We start from the raw sequence: 13,629 nt of genomic DNA, 5'->3' as shown, positions 1-13,629 counted from the left end.
ATAGGCTAAACATATCGTGAGCCTAAACACATCAATCGGAAACACAATATCCAAATACTGAGGGATTCAGTATAGGATTATGCCAGGCAATAGGTTAAACGCGAACAAATGTATGACACATATGAATAAACTTTAATACATATTTAAGAAACAAAACAGAATACAAGTCATCAATATGTATGAACTATCGTATGGCGATTATATATCTCAATTGATACATTATACGTTACACTCGTGCATGTCCACAATATACGGAATTCATTAAAAGGGGTGTATTCTGTAACGAAAACTGCTCCAACAGAATTATGAGGAGGAACGGCTAAAATAGACACTACATTAGTTGTTATGGTCACCATCACGAATTGGTTGACCGATATAGGTGCGTCCTATTCCCCATAGTCACATGTTTACCGAATGTTAATTCGCTTGACGGATGATGCAAGCATTTCACGAGACTCTTACGTTGCCAACACACCCGGACGCATTCCTTTTGGAGTTCATGTGATTCCTTTATTTTTATTTTACATTGATTTGATTCCAAATCGATTTAGGAGATTTGAACATTTGTAAGTTTCTTTCACCTTGATTTACACCACTTTACTGAAATGATTATTAGATTACGTTTTAATATTTCTAGAACGTGTTAAACTTTTTAGATTGATAAATTTTTCGGCAGTCTACGTTTTTTACGTAGTACTGACATGTTTCTATGACATGTATAGCTAGTACAAAAAAGCACAGTTATTGGTACGTCAGAAACTTGTTAGAACAGCCACATCAAACGCTTCTTTTTCGCATCGTTAACATAAATAAAAGGATAAGTATGGATAATAATCGCATTAAAGTATATAAGAATTGTAAGAGCGGTACACTATGGAAAATACATACATTTTCAAGATTCTTGCTCCCATTGTCCTATGTGATTTCGATCACCGCTTTGAGGTTTTGAAATTTATATCGTTTTATTGACAAGAAATAAAGTAAATTTTTTGGACAATTCTTAGATTCATTTTGCGAATATTTTACGTCGATGTTTATGTGCAAGTATATAAATTTTACTTTTAATTGATCATGTTTATCTTTCATTGCTATTTCGTCTGCTTTTGAAATTTCCTTATTTTCTAGAATGTCGTCATTGTATGTTGTACTGTATAATTTGAACAGTGGTAGTGTTTTGTCGAAAACAAATAAATAAAGTTTCAAGTTGGTAATAAAAAAAAAGTACATCAACGTTAAATATTTTCAAGGTCGCACTATTGTGACAAAAAATGATCCTTAACTAAAAAAACTTATCATAGATACTTAAATTTGAGTATTCTTTCTCTCTCCCTAGGAAAAGCTTAATATTAACATATTATATTGTGTTTGGTTGTTTGGTTCTTCCCTTTACATTTTTGTTGTATCTCATATTTTAAGGTAATTTGTATGAAAAAAGGTTTGTTGGTTTATGGCACAAACACTGAAAGGATTTTTGGTATTTCAATATTTCCCTTTCCCGCTGAAATTGCACATGTTTAACTATTCTCAAGTTTTTTCCAAATGGATGGTAAATATATTTGATACACGTAAAATAGATAATTATGCTTACGTGTTTAAAGTATTGCTACGAAGTGACAATGTATTTGGGTAATTGAATTAAAAGTCATATCATTTTTGACCCAACAACCGCTAATATAAAAACAAAATACTATCAGCTTAGAACTTAATCATTATCGCCAACATATGAAACATGGTATCCTTTGCGTTTATATTTTATTTTGTTTTTCATGAATTTTATGTTCAAAAATTAGCATTTTGAAAGAACGATAGTTTCAACATTTATTTATTATTTCAGTACTGTTTCTGTAAGTGGTGGAATAGGAGTTATACAATTTTTAATTTTTTAAATACACTACTGTTTAAAAAAATTCAATCTCTTAAATTTTGTTTCTATTTTGTCAAAGAACAAAAGTAAGAAATGTTGTCGCTTTAAAAGATAAATACCACAAAAGATATTGTCATCGTAAATCATAGTAGGTTAGATCGGATAATCATATTTCGTGCTAATACTGTACACGAATACATATTCACCTTACAGATTGTATTACTGACGGGCTATTTTAATCTTTTCTTTTAAAACATTTAGTTATTTACACTTTACTTTTTAAACTGATTTCATGAGATAATAAAATGAACGAATTTTTGGCAAAGTTAAGTCTGTAAATTTCGAAACAATCGATGCCTTCCAAGAACTAAATGCATTGTCCTACATTATATGGATCACCTTGAAAATCTGTTTACCTTCAATGTTCAATATATTTCATTTGACATACATATACATTGTATATATAGTGTTTCCTGCAGCTTTTTAAAAAGGCAGGGAATTTTTTTCTGAGAGGGCACTCTTAGCGCGATTGGCTATAGTTTAAATACACCTTTTGCGCGGAGGCCTACACTTTTAGAGCACTCTTTACATAGATATATAGGCACTGCTATCGATATGGATTTACTCGAAATAAACCATTGTTTCATACTTATTCGTAAGAAATAAATATATATGTATGATAGTGAACTGATTTAATTCTGCTTGTAATAAAAGTATCACTTCTAGGCTCAGATAATAGAATCTTTATAGTGCAACTGTCTCATGTCAATCAATTACTTTAGATATAAACTTTAATACTCGGTCATTGAGATTGTCTAAGGATGTGTTTTGAAAGTGGACTTTGCATGACCAAGAGCATATGCATTTTTTTTTGCTGCACAAAAAAATTTGTGCCATAACCTTTTGGATCTCACATGTTTATACCAATCAAAGCTACCTTGGCTCATAACTGTACAAAATATTTAGGCTATTCAAGGATTTGTACAGCAAGACTTACTATACATATTTTTGCTATTCATCTTTTTTTCCATCCAATTTTCAAATTTGGTGTTTTTTATTGTTATTGCAACCTTGTGGATATTTCGTACTAATCAAAACTATTTATCAGCTTTTTTCTTAACTTTAATTTTATTAAGATAACAACAATATGAAAGCCGTCGTTATTTACACCCAATCCGACGTCTCGGCCGACAGAATAATATAAATAGAAAATATATACAAACAGCTGATTGTTTACGTAATCAGCGGTAATGTTCATCCCATGCATTGTAAATTTTTAACTCTAACGATCGCCTGGTTCCCTTTTAAATTGACTAAATATTGAATTCGTAGTTGTACAAATTGATATTGCCCTTATTGGAACTAATCATGAACCGTATCTGTACTCTGTTGCTTCAAAACTGTTCAAACATATATACGAAAATTCAATAAAATGTCGGCCATTAAAATTTTGATTTCGCCCTAAGGGATATAACTCGAAATGGTCTTACTAAAAAATGAATTGCAGAACCGATATTAAATTACGGCGGGGCGTTATAAAATACAACGGAAAAGGGGCGTGGCGCCAATTTTTTTTAAAAAAAGGGCAGGGCGTAAAGAAAAAACAGCAGGGTGCCGTACCATGTCAAAACCTCCTGTAGAAAACACTATATATATTAATATCGTCATTTTATGAAGTTATGTATTCTAACATAAAACTCAAATCGTTTAACTTTTAACAATTTAGTTTTGTGCTGTACTAAAAAGATACGTTTACATCCCATATTTTGAAGTCTCTGTAAACATTAACAATTAAAGTAATCAGAAGCAATCTATGAATTTACATCAGATGTACAGTACCTTTTGTGTTGAATCCCAATGCGAACTTTTTGATATGAACTTTAGTTCTGTATCGAACACCACTGATGAGTCTCGTAAAGATGACCCCGCATAATAATTAATAACTTAACAATTATTTTATTTGATGTTTATAAAAATCGCCCTATAACTCAGTAAAAACAAACCTTCATGTTATAGACTAATACATATGTTAATCATCGTTTTTTCCTGTCTCAGAATGATTCTTTATGGATCGAACCAGTCAACGAAATGTTTCATCCTTTTTTTCACTTTCAATGTTGACATTGTTTTCCTGTTAATAGCTGAACACGCCTAGTACATGCGTAAACCATATCTAGCAAAGGGTTAAATTGAAGGTCATATAAATACGAATTCAATTGAGGTTAAATTATTGACTTAGAGGTCAATAATACATCAGCGATGTTTTTCAGCTTAATTTGACAAATTTGAGCCAAACTGACTGCTTATGACGAAATATTGTTTCGAAATTCCGCTTTTATTAATATTTGAAATGAAAAGAATTGTATATTAATTTTTTTTCTAAATCGTAGCTTATGCCCTTTTCACAATTTTAGCTGACAAAAAAAAACGGAGACAAAAGTACAGTCAGTTGCAATTAACTTTGTCTTTGGTTGTAAATGTGATTATAAGTATTTGGTTTTCTATTTACAGTTTAAGGTATTTTTGTCTTTCTTTCTGTCACTTTTGTGTTTTTGTCATTACGTTGTTTTTTTGTTTTTTTTTTATTCGACTTATGATGCTTATTTTCCCTTGGGTATCTATTTACACTTTTTTTAATAAGTTTGTGAAATCATATTATATCACATATCGAGTAATATTCCAATTACATTATATCTATTACTTAACACAACAATAGTATGTTGCCGAAATATCCCATTAACATGAAATTCTCATCAATAATATTGAAATCCATATGTTGGTGTTATTTAACTAACTCTAAATTAGGACATTTCTGTAATGCAATGCATGATAATTCGATTACAATACAACTTGTAAGTTCTTCAAACTGAAGATCACACCTAATTTAATAATGAAGTATGTTTAAAGTTCTGAATTCCATTGAATCCCACTTACTTTAACTGCAAACCATGCACTTAGTGTTGTAATCGTAAAATCAAATATCACTTAATACAAAAAATATATGTATCCAACTCTTTTAATTCAAGCTACTGAAGAATCCTATGTAGATGAAACGCGCGTCTGGCGTACAACATAATGTGGTATCTAAAATGATAGTTTATTGTTTTAATGTTGAATGTCCTCATATTGATACAAGGGTAAAATGTTTAACATAAGTATCGGTTTTAACTTGACTGCGTTCATATTTTATAAGAGGAAATTTATGTCGTCTAACTGACAAGATACGTGTACTTTAGACAGTTCGTTTGTTCTTTTTTAGAATAACGTTGTTGGTAATTTGCAGGGATCAATATTTTTTTTAATTCTATCTGTCATTATAAAAATAAGGAGATATGGTATGATTGCCAATGAGACAACTATCCACCAAAGTTCAAATGAAGGGGATGTTAGCAATTATAGGTAACCGTACGGCCTTCAACAAACATAAAAAACCCATAATGTATAGTCGGCTGTCAAAGGCCCGATATGACAAATATGAAACAATTCAATTGAGAATACTAACGGCCTAATCTATAAAAACAATTTACGAAAAAAATTAATATGACAGACATGAACCAACGACAACCACTGAACTACAGGCTCCTGATCTTAGACAGGCACATAAAGAATGTGGCAGGACTAAAAATGATGGTCATTGTCGTTAATCTTGATATTTTTCCCTTACAAGAGATAAGTGTTATTTTGTTGTATACAAGTTCAACATATCTGTTCTTTAGTCTAATTAGAAGAAGAGGCAGAACAAACTAAGGGGATACTACAACACAGGTTTTATAAAAATTACAAAGTTAAATTGTTGTGCCGAAAAAACAGACAACGGTCCATAAAAAAGTATTAACAGAAATACCGAACTCCAATGTATAATTCAAAAGTGATAAGTCTATAAAAACTGCCAAAATCAATCGTTAAAACTTACCAAAGGAACGAATGGAAAACATGTCATATTTCTTGTTTGGTACTGGCATTTTCCAAAGAAAATGGTAGGTTAAACCTGGTAGTATAGCTAGGCAATCCTCTAACTTATTTGAAAGTTGTTTATAGTTCCCTTATATTGACAAAATTATGTGACGACCCAAACAGACATAATGATTGAGTAACATGAAAGGTGCTGTAATAACCATGTCAAAATATCTTCTCTTTAACATGGTAAACATTTTGTTTTGAGATAAAAGACGGACACATTTCTGCGAAAACGTACAACCCCCACATTTCGTATGGCAAAGGTTGTTTACATTATATCATTGTATTCACTTTAAAAAAAAATGTCTTCGATGATATCTGTCTGTGCGTCATTAGAATTTCCTAATAGTTCCTTGTTCATTTTTATAGACTTATGTTAAATAATATATGTTTTCCAGTTAAGATATAAATGAAATTCTTAGAATTATATCTATTGTCTAGGACAGTATTTAAATGCATTCTGATCATCGGATAGCATTATACCAACCTATTTTCAATTGACAATACACATATATATAGTTTAGTAATTCTTCATTAAGGTATTTACATGGATAGGTGTTAATATGTATGAGTACTTATTTGGCTCAATCCTTTAAATTGGATATATAAAGAATAAATTTCGATATCAATCACGTTAAAAACTTTCCCTTATAAATATTCGGTTAATTAAATACAATTTGACAAATTGGCAAAACTAGACTTGTTTATCTGGTGATAAAATCTATATATAGTCTTCCCGTATGTTATAAAAATACCATGTTCATTCCTTCTGTTATCAACATTCCAACTTTTACCAAATTTAGATGACCACTTAATATTTTTGAAAGAAACATATTCTGAATTAACATTCAAAATTCGATCGTATCATTTTGATTTAATTCGTAAATAAGAGACATATGTGATTTGTAATCGTAGCAAAATATATCGGTTTTTAAGTGCTAAAAATGAAACAGAGAAGTTGCAAATATGAGTTGGTTTGCTGTTCATAGAACTATATAAACTATAGTTTTACAGTGTCTATCCATTTGTTAAAAGAAATGTAATACATTTACAATGATATATATATATATATATATATATATATATATATATAAACAACATTTTCCAAAAGACCAAATGAGTGAAAAGGTATATTTGAACAAAACGCATTTGACTAGCAGGTCGAACAACTGATGTTCTTAAACCCTGCTGACTGCCATTGTCGATAGCCAAATAAACGGATCACAAGATGTAACAAAATAGATCTTATTATTAATTTATTACCCAACAGAAAACAATAAACTTGCGGAAAAGATGGTATACCGCAAACAAAATGTGCAAAGGTTTTTGTACACCATATCCGGATTTCGACAATTAATGTCTCTTCAGTGATATTAGGAATCGGAACGGTACTTGGAAGGCCATATAATTTACCTCAATCAAGGGTAGACTCTTGAATTTTGAAGAGTCGAAATAGGATGAACGGATCATATAAACCCGAAGGCAAACATAATACAAGCCCAAACGAAAAAAAAATAAACAAGTCTAAATTGAAAACAACGTTCAAACCTATGATTGCGTTGGATAAAAACCGCAATTTTTATTCGTGTGCATGCAAAACAAATTTCTTGTTAGAGGGGTCTAAATACAGCACAAACAACATTTTCCAAAAGACCAAAAAAGTGAAAAAAGTATATTTTAACACAACGCTTTGACTAACAGGTCGAACAACAAGTGTTCCTAAACCCTGCTGACTGCCATTGGAGATTGCCAAATAAACGGATCACCGATGTAATAAATGGATCTTAATTATAAATTTAATACTAAACAGAAAACAATAAACTTGAGGTTGTTAAAGATGGTATACCGCAACAAAAGGTGCAAAGGTTTTTGTACACCATATCCGGATTTCGACAATTAATGTCTCTTCAGTGATGTTAGGAATCGAAACGGTATTTGGAAGGCCATATAATTTACCTCAATTTAGGATAGACTCTTGAATTTTGAGGAGTCGAAATAGGATGAATGGATCATGTAAACCCGAAGGCAAATATAATACAAGCCCAAACGAAAAATATATATATATACCAGTAGTACACATGCTTAGTCAACGAATGCTCGCAGTTTTTAAGCTCAATATATGATTATATACAGACAGGCCATGAACGTTAGATACTTATGTCGCTATACGTCTTATGAAACTTTTTCATATTCTGGTTTTATTAGGGGTATGTTTCAAAATTGTCTTTATGCCATTAATGTCTTCTCTGCATATATTTCAATTACAGTTCGATTTGTAATATATTTTAGACGTTATGTCGGTCAAGAGTAAGTCGACAAAAGTTGGAACTAACACTTAAACAATAAATGGAAAGACAAGTACGACTGTTAACGAAGAGGAGAAGTTTACGTATTCAGATAGATGGTCAGAGGTCAAAACTAGAGAATTGATAGTAAAAGGTCCCCCGCCATCTAAGGAACAAATAGTATGTTACGTTACCATATTCACAATACAGCTTCTGTGTCCACGCTTTGTTTACAAGAATCTGACAACGATCCGCTATAATTTTTGTTTTTAAGAACTTTGGGAACCTCTACTTTTGTCGTAATGATACCCAACTTTCAAAAGTTTGTAGGCAATATATCTCAAGGCTAGTCTAATCATTATTAGAACAGAAAGTAGAACAAAATGATGAAAGATCATTGAAAGCAAATCATGGAGAGGAAGTCTGTATTTTATTAAGATTCATTTTTAAATAGTCATATATATTCATTGAAATGCTCATTAATCATAATCGAACAAAGCATTCATGTTTGATAGAAAATATGCATTAAACTAGAAATAAGAATGAAAAGATAACAAGGGCGTGATAAAAAATATCGAAAATCCTATAAAAACTGACAGCATCATGACCAGAAAAAGACAAACATACAACAACAATAACAAAACACTACAGAGAAAACTAAAGATTGAGAATAAAACAACAAAGTCTGGGGGTTAACTCATATGCTTTTTAAAGGTAAATGAATATGAATATATGAAAATACAAGTGATGAGATGAGAAAGTTACCGATTTACAAGTCTGGAACATGTAGTTCAGTGATGGTCGTTGGTTTAATGTATGTCCTATATGTTTTTCGTAAATTATTTTATTATAAATTAGGTAGTTAGTTTTTTGAATTAAATTGTTTTATATTTGTCGTGTCGAAGCCTTTTGAAGACGACTTTACGCTATGGGGTTTTCTCATTGTTGGAGACCGTAAGGTTGCCTATATATGCTTACAGCCCCTTTATTTTAACTTTGGTGGATATTTGTCTCATTTACAATCATACCACATCTCCTTATTTTAATATTTATACAGTCAGGTAAAAAAAAAACGATCTAGATATAACATATGTTCTATGAAATGAAAATTAGATTTTATTTGTAATGCGTTTGAAGCGCTTTGCTGCTTTTATCATCATCAGAATCGGTAAAAATTTAAAACCAATGGGGTATGGATACCTGAAAACATGAGAAGCATTTTGGCAATACGAGGCCCAAAAAAAATAGTCACATTCATATAATGTCAACTTTGCAAGAGGGAGATAACAACAAAAAAAGCAAGTTTCCAACTGTCTAAATACGCACCTTGAACAGACTATCATAGAGTATTATCAACACATAATTCAAAAAATGGTGAACATTTTAAATTATAGCTATTGCTACCAACAAAGTTCCTGGATCAAAAGAATATAATTATTTTTATCTTGCGGGTTAAATGAGTTTTATAGCACTCAATAAATTAGATATTTAGCATTAAGTTTGAATGAGTGTAATACAAATTATCAATCGCAAAATTGCCGATTGGTGGATTGTGTTATGATATTTATTATATTTACTTTGATAAAATGCTTGTGATAATATATTTTGAAAGTTCCGCCGTCTTGAATTTGTGTTTGGAATTAATTTTATTGTTGGTGGTCGGTGGTTATTAATTTCAGTATTTGGTTTTCTTTGAAGTATGTTATTGTGTTGTGGGATATGCAACCAGATAAAAGAGATGAGTTCAGCTTCCAAATTGTGAACTTTACATTTTTATGTAGCAACATTCCAGCAGCGCCTGCATATAGAGTATATGGCCATTGTTATATTATAGTTCGTTTCTGTGTGTGTTACATTTTAATGTTGTGTTTTTGTTGTATCGTTGTTCTCCTCTTATATTTGATGCGTTTCCCTCAGTTTAAGTTTGTAACCCGGATTTGTTTTTATCTCTATCGATTTATGAGTTTCGAACAGCGGTATACTACTGTTGCCTAAATTGGTACCGTTAATGTTACTACAACCAATGGGTCGATACCTCTGTTCCTGGACTATTAGTCCCATAAGGTATCATCAGCACAGTAACCGGTACTTCAGTACTGGTATGAAAATACGGATACTGAATTATTTGATTAAATATGGCTATTAATTCAGGTGTTCTACAAAATAATTTCAATAACGAAATGGCCGAAAGAATAAATTGACGTAACACAAATCCATAAACATATTTGAGGAATCATACGACAAAATAGCAATAATAGAGAGCATAATATAATGCACGGGGAAATTGTTATTTATCTATTTTTACCACAGCAAGCATTCGTAAACTCCGACGATGTTAACGAGGATGCTTTGAAAAATCTAAGTTTGTAGTCTAAACCTCTGCAGCAAAAGAAATTTTGCCAATTAATAACCATCAAAATCCTTCACCAAATACATCATTAAAACATGGACAACCACCCGGTGAATATGCACAACAAGTGTTACACACACATTAAGATTAAGAGCTAAACATGGCGTACCAGCATTGACCTGCTTAGCTGACTTGTGTGCAATGGCTCAAAAGTGGGCTGATCATCTTCTTGCAAATAATTTGACTGGACATAGTACGGATGACCAAAATGTTGGAGCTGGTGAAAATATTGCAAATAGAATGGGAACAATGAAAGATTTAGACTATTCAGGTATAATAAAATATATTGTAAGAATCACTCACTTTTTGTGGACGCACTGCACTTATAGTGTTTTTGCCATGATTTTTCTTCAACATTATAATAGAAAAACAAAGGATATGGGGTATCCATTCATGACACAAAATCAGTACATGTCAAGCAAAAAAGTAAAATAACAAAAATAACAAACTCCAAGGAAAATTCAAAACGGAAAGTCCTTTATAAATATAATATATCAGACCACAGAAACACGTGTAATCTACAAGGAGAATCAGTAACCAAGTTAAAATCGATCTAAGAATGTAACTTTGGGATATCATTTGTAATTATTTGCAATTAACATTTTTGATTTAGCTAAAGATGCCTCAGAATCATGGTACAGTGAAATAAAAAATTATGGATCATACTTTGGAAAAGAGCCGCCAGATTCCGGGCGAGTACCTGGTACGTTACTTATCAATTCTAGATCCGAGAACTTATATATAAGGAATACATAACGTAAGATTCGCACGTGTTATGCTTTAAACGATGGAATATATGTAAAAGGACACATGTGGAGCAGGTTCTGCTTACTTTTCCGGATAATCCCCAGTTTTTTAGGGGGGGGGTTCGTGTTGGTCAGTCTTTAGTTTTCTATGTTGTTGTGTGTAACCTGTAATTTGCCTGTTTTTTTTTTTGTTTTTGCTTTTTTTTTCTTATTTAGTCCTGGCGTTGTCAGTTTATTTTCGACTTATGAATTCGAATGTTCCCTTGATATATCTCGCCTCTCTTTTATATGCAGTAGTCTTCCACGGCTTCATTTTTTGTCTGCCTACCTCATAAACGTTTTAAAGTAGGTTTTTAGTTTTTTTCGTTCTGAAATATGAATCTAACATTAACTAAAGAAAGACACAGATTGAAGTATTCAAAAGGAGTTAAATCTGGTATGTCAACATGGTGAACGAATCATGTTATGTATGCATCAACCGTCATGAGTAAAAAAGACAATACAGGATCATGAGGGTGACACAATGTCCAGACACGAACAGATATCGATGTTATGTTCTGTTTCACTTGAAAAAGTCTGTACTTGTATAAAATACGTACTTAGTTATGATCTTTTACAGAAAATGGAATGTATTTGTCGTTAAAGAGATTAGAAAAAGATTAATATAATCCATTTTATCTAGTTTCAATCTAGAAAATGACACCATTATCTTTGAATGTACGTTACGAAGTTTCAGTGTTAGCATCTTAACACAAGTTTAACTGTAAAATTATCTTGTTAATGTTAATCCATTTTTAATTCTCCAGCAAATGGTCACTTTACTCAAGTTGTATGGAAAGATACCAAGGAAATGGGAATAGGAAAAGCAAAGGGAAACGGTCGCGTCGTTGTTGTTGCTAATTATAGACCAGCGGGAAATTTTATTAGCAACTATTCACAAAATGTATTTCCTCCTCGTTAGCAACAGTTTAAGCAGTATTTATTATGTGGACGTTGTAGGTAGCGAACATGCACTATTTGTTTCTTTTTATAGTAATATTGTATATTGAATGTATAGTACTTTCGTTATATTATATACATTAAATTAAAGGATTTATGAAATAATTCATTGGGACAAACATGTCATATTAAATTTAAATGTTTTGGTTGTTACCAATTAGTTAACCTAAATTGAACTTTTGTTGTTAGGGTTGTAAAAATATCCTACCACTTCCTGTGTGTTTTAAGATGGTTTTCTGCTTTGTATCCATCGGTTAATTTAAGCCCTTTTCAACTGATATTTATAGTTTGTTTTTATGTAGTCCTGTATCACCACTGTACCAGGTTAGGGAAGGGTTGAGCGCTCACAAACATGTTTAACCCTGCCACAGTCTTTGTGTGCCTGTCCTAATTCAGGAGCCTGTAGATGAGTTGTTGGCGTTGGCTCATCTCTGTCATATTTATTTTCGTAAATTGTTTTGGCACAAATTAGGCCATTAATTTTCTCAATTGAATTGTTTCATATTTTTTAGTCTTTTATAGCCGACTACACGGTATCGGTTTTTCATTGTTGAAGGCCGTACGTTGCCTATAATAGCTTACATCCAATTCATTGGAACTTTGGTGGATAGTTGTCTTATTGTCAAGTATACCACATCGCCAAATTTCTATACAATTAAGAAATAGTAATACTGTATTTTAAGAGTTGTCGCCGTCAAGTTCCAAATTGTAGGACACTTAATGTCAGATTAGAAAAGTCCAAGCACTAACTACTTCAAAGTGTAGTTTTATGTGAGTGAAATACATTTCTTGAATGTATGATTCTCTTTGACTGTTGTTACGGCCAGAAAATCATATTTAAATTGTAGCCAACAAAAGACACATATCAATAATAATATTTAACAAAATTTATTATACACAAGTTTACAAGAAGTATTACACAAATAGAAATGTCAACTTAACTGTTAAATTATAAGTCCGATCCTTTTGTCTTTTCTTTATTCGGAATTCCTCCCTTCACTGTTGCGGGAATCCAAACAGAATATTATGTCCAATAAGTCGCAATCTAGTATGATGTAGTTAACGTAAATAAAAGTGTCATTCCTTTGTGTCAAATGAAATATCTCTTTGTCTCTTTAAAATTATCCCCATTTCCATTCTCAATTTCATACATGTTAAAAGGCCACACAAAACAAATTAGTCCAAGATGAATAAATATAATAATTACAATATCATAACACTCTATTTGTACTTTATCATGCACATACACCGTAAATCAAAACAGTAGCGTTTAAAAAAAAATGACACTGTTTTACTGGGTTGTTGCTTCTTTGTATGGACCAAGACAGTCGACTTCTGTATAAAACCATTTCCAGCTGAAGGTTCAGC

General features: G+C 31.5%; 1 protein-coding gene and 1 long non-coding RNA gene across 2 annotated transcripts in view; both read left to right on the top strand.

Moving 5' to 3' along the window:
* The window catches only part of LOC127723083 (uncharacterized), a 38,524-nt gene that overhangs the window by 5,616 nt on the left and 19,279 nt on the right, over positions 1-13,629 (top strand). The window lies entirely within an intron of this gene.
* LOC127723097 (uncharacterized) lies at positions 8,111-12,118 on the top strand. Its single transcript, XR_007991857.1, has 3 exons — positions 8,111-8,286; positions 10,417-11,219; positions 12,069-12,118. It is a non-coding gene; the product is annotated as an uncharacterized LOC127723097 (long non-coding RNA).

The sequence above is a fragment of the Mytilus californianus genome, unplaced genomic scaffold (assembly GCF_021869535.1).
Source record: "Mytilus californianus isolate M0D057914Y unplaced genomic scaffold, xbMytCali1.0.p SCAF_13, whole genome shotgun sequence".
NCBI classification, from domain to species: domain Eukaryota; kingdom Metazoa; phylum Mollusca; class Bivalvia; order Mytilida; family Mytilidae; genus Mytilus; species Mytilus californianus.
This window is presented reverse-complemented; position numbering and strand designations above follow the sequence as displayed.